The sequence below is a fragment of the Melozone crissalis genome, unplaced genomic scaffold, assembly GCF_028551555.1.
Source record: "Melozone crissalis strain CALT ecotype California unplaced genomic scaffold, PUWL_Pcris_2 ptg000003l_1, whole genome shotgun sequence".
NCBI classification, from domain to species: domain Eukaryota; kingdom Metazoa; phylum Chordata; class Aves; order Passeriformes; family Passerellidae; genus Melozone; species Melozone crissalis.
The window spans coordinates 1,590,216-1,594,428 of NW_026535781.1; the positions used below are offsets into that span (position 1 = coordinate 1,590,216).

Below are 4,213 nucleotides of genomic sequence, written 5' to 3' on the forward strand. Positions count from 1 at the left end.
TTTGTTGGGATTTTTTCTGCAAAGCTCTGCCTGGGGGATGTGATCTCTGCCAGAGGTTTCTTCTTTCCCAGCTGCTGCCAGCTGTGCCATGGTGTGTCCACATGTGAGCCCTGGTATTTCAAAAGACAAGCACAGTCACTGGGATGTTCACTCTGTGCTGGAAGTTTAATATTAAAGATTTATTTGTTTTCAGGCAAACAGAGAACCTGCTTTTCTGTTTTTTCATATACCCACTCAGTGATGGATGGGCTCTGGATTAGCTTTTTATATGTAGTGTGAGTTTGAGCTGAAATAGATTCAAACACTTTTCTTTCTATTGGTTCAAAGCAACCTGGGTTTTTTAGCAAATTTCAAAATTTCATTGTAAAAGTCAAAGATTTACAATTTATTTTCAGGTTAAGAGAACTGAAAATGAAATTTCAAGAAAGGAAAAGCCATTGAAGATTCTAGAAAATAATTGGGAAAATTCATTTTTTCATGGATGTAGGGAACTTCATACAAGTGCACTTTTTAAATTGTGAAGATCTTGGGGTTTTTTTCTTCTTCTTTCTTAACTCCATAACCACTAAGGAACTGGTTCACTGCTATTAATCAACATCTTGTGGTACTTTATGGCTAAAACTCTGATTATTCTGACACGGCAGCTGGTGTTTCAGTCCCATTGGAACAAACCAGACTGGTGCAAGGGCAGGTTTGAGAACATCTACAGGAATTGCTCACACAGGGAGTCATTTGTAGAACTTACTAACTCATGTCTGAAATATCTCTTTCAGATGAATAATTTAAAGAAACAGATGGAAAATAAAACCAAATGCATTGAAGAGTTGCAGCAGGAGGTGTGTAGAGATTTTAAATGTCACAAATACATAAACACATTATACTTTGGGTTGCCTTTTCAGCAGGTTTTTGTCTGCTGTGATGTCTTTAGATACACCTATGTAACTTAAACATTTTCCTTTCTTATCCTAACCCTGAGCAAATTAGAGAGTCATCTTAGGGATCACTTGATTTGTTAAATGAGCCTTAATTTGAAAAGAGCAATTACAAAAATAATATCTTTAATAAACTTCTACTCTTTTTCATTTAATGCATAGTGTTATTTATGTACGTGTATGAGTATCTCAGTTACCACTAGTAGAAAAGAATTCTGCACTGGCACAAACTGTAGTAACTTCACTGTAAAAATAAATAACTTGTATTTTTGGTCATGACATCTTGACACCTTCTGTCAGCAGCATCTTAGTTTTAATTTCCATTCTGCACCTCATTTGTTATTCCTTGCTGCTGCTCAGGAGGAGCCTTTCTTAAGGTTGTGAAGAAACAGTAATTATCACAGAAATTAGCTGAACATTCATTTGTTTGAAGAATTGTTCTGGAGCCTGAGCTGCACAACAAAGAGTTATTTGCCTGATGAAAGCTGGAATATCTTGATGCAGTTAAACCATGACATAATTCTATTAACTTATTGAGGTACAGTGCTTGTTTTGTTTTATTTCAACAGAATAAGGTGCTGAAAAAGAAAATTACTGCAGAAAGCAAGAAAAGCAATACTTATGAAGGGAAGGTAGGTTTAAATAACATTGTGTAGAAGATGAGGTGAGTGTTTTTAACTTCCAGTGTAGGTAATGATAATACTTGTTATACATTCTGAGCTGGTTTATGGATCTAGGATCAAGACTTTGCAGGAATGAGCTCATAGTTTTTAGAAGATGCTTCCATTTTTAATCATTGGGCACTGACTATTGGACATTTAAGAGATGGATTCACATTGCAATTAATGATGTTTCCAATCTGTTCCCTTTTTTTTTCTTTTGTTGATAGTGGACTGAACAGGGTTCAGCAACCTCATTGTAACAGAAAAGCATTTAAAAGAAATATATATATAAATATATTACTCTTTTTAGGCTGTTCTTTAAATGTGTTCTTCAGTGGCAATCCCTCTGATGGGAATATTGTGTCCAGCTTTGGGTAATGCACTTGAAGAAAAGTGGACTTTTTTGAGGATATTCATATGAAAAACTTAAAAGGAAAAACTGTAGTCAAAATGCACAGCTGGGAGAAAATGTACCATAAAACCTGTGAAAATCTGATACAGATTTACAAGAGAGGGAATAAAATCTCCATCTGTATTTGTTTTTTTTCCAAGGCATTCACAGCATTTAGGGTGACTGCTTAGGGCAGTCTTCCCCATTGTGCTGTTGCCATTGTTCCTTTGAATATTTTCTAACTCACTTCAGGCCAAAGTTCAACTCTTTATTAAAAAAAACCCTGAACTTTTAAATAGGAACCACTTGAATCATATACCTGAAAAGTAACAGTGTTTGTGCTCAAAAATAAGAGGTAAGAAAAAATAATCAACATAGTAATTCCTAAACAAATAACAGCAGCAATTCTGCTTTCTCCAAAGGTGAATAAATTGCAGTTAGAAATGGCAAATATGAACAAGCAACATAAGGAAGAAGTTGACATCTATCAAAAAGACATAGAAACAAGAAAAGTAAATGAAAATAAACTTCGTGAAGAGGTGAGAGGTGTTAATTTTTACTGCAATTTATTTTTTTTTAGTTTAAAATGTTGTTCTGAAGCTTTAATATCCAGAGTCCTTGCTCATATTTCAGTCTTCTCAACATAAATGGAACTTGTTTTGTATGCCTGTGAGCAAAGCTTTAGTACATTAGGTGCTTAGGTTGAAATATTTGAATATGTCTTTGACAATGAGAACTCCATTAAAAATTCCTTCTTTCAAGATATAGTTTAAAGAAATTCCACCCTTGGTATAAAGTCAGCCCAGTTAAATTAGATTATAACTTCTCCCATATTAGGATTTTTCCGCCCACACTTTTTTGATGGCAATGCTAAGAAATGTTAGGGCAGAGTGCTTGAAATGGCCTTTTGGTTTGCAGTGAGCTTGCCTGCCATGGCTGTACCTTTGATCTTGCCCATTTTAACAATCTGCAGAAAAGATGAGGGATTTGAAAGGGATCTTAAAAGCAAATAAAGCCCAAGTGGGACTGCAAACTTTGCACCCACAGCGGGAAGAAGAAATTGAGATTTAAAAGAAATATATTGTTATGTTGATGAATGAAATGCAATTTATTACTGACAGGTAGAAAAGATGAGGTTGCTTTGTGATGAAACTGCAATGATACAGAGAGAAACTGATGCCAGATGTCAGCACAAGATAACTGAGATGGTGGCACTGATGGAAAAGCACAAGGTCGGAGATTTTCCTGCTTGCTGTGGTTTGCAATGGGTGATACCATGTCAATACCATGTTTATAACTTGTGACACCACATTAATGACCTTTCCAAAGCAGAAACAGGCCTGAGTCTGGGAAAAGGAAGATGAACACATGCTGGACTTTGCATCATCTAAAATCAAATTCATTTGAAGAATATGAACACATTCCTATGGGCAGATACATTCCATTCATCTAAACTTCTGGGATTTTTAGATTTTTTTTTCAATTCAGGCTTCCTTTGATACCATCTGAATGCAATATTTTTCAGTATCAGTTTGGCCTCTTTCTCAGAGGTTACCTAGTGACTGTCAGCAGTTTAGCCTGACACATTTTAGTTTACCTTTCTATTCCTCATTTTGCAATATCTTTAGCAGCTACATTAATAAAGATGGCACAGCTGGCTCTTAGTGCTGAGCACATATTGCTGCACAGAAATAAAGCACTCTCTGCCAGTCCACAAAATAATACTTGAATTGAGCATTTCCTGTTTTACAGTTTCTGCAGAAGCATCAATGAATCTTTTCTTTATGAATCTTAAGAGCCTGGTTTGAAAAAATGATGTTTTAAGACTGGATAACTCTATATTGCAACATTTAGTCACATGTTTTGAGTTTGTTGTTGGTTTGGTTTTTTTACCACAGAATGAATATGATAAAATGGTTGAAGAAAAAGATGCAGAGTTAAAAGTATATAAAATGAAACAGCAAAAGCAGTTCTCATCAGAAAGGGCACTGGTAAGGAGCACTTTGCAATGGTCAATAATTCAGTGAAGGGGCTGATGTCCTTGTGTAGTGGTTTTATACTGGCTAAGTGCCAGGCACACACAAAAAAACATTCACTCATTTTTCTCTGCTATTGTTGAGCAGAGGAGGGGAAAGAAAAATTCAAGGACTGAGTTGAGATAACGATTAGGAGAAAAACACTTTGAGGGTAAAGCAGATTCAAACTTAAATAGTGCAAAAAAATTATTA

At 35.4% G+C, this 4,213-nt stretch overlaps 1 long non-coding RNA gene across 1 annotated transcript; it reads left to right on the forward strand.

Annotated features, from left to right (window-relative positions):
• The first annotated feature begins 2,443 nt into the window (after positions 1-2,443).
• On the forward strand, positions 2,444-3,920 carry LOC128933507 (uncharacterized). Its single transcript, XR_008482790.1, has 3 exons — positions 2,444-2,524; positions 3,107-3,217; positions 3,884-3,920. It is a non-coding gene; the product is annotated as an uncharacterized LOC128933507 (long non-coding RNA).
• The last annotated feature ends 293 nt before the right edge of the window (positions 3,921-4,213 follow it).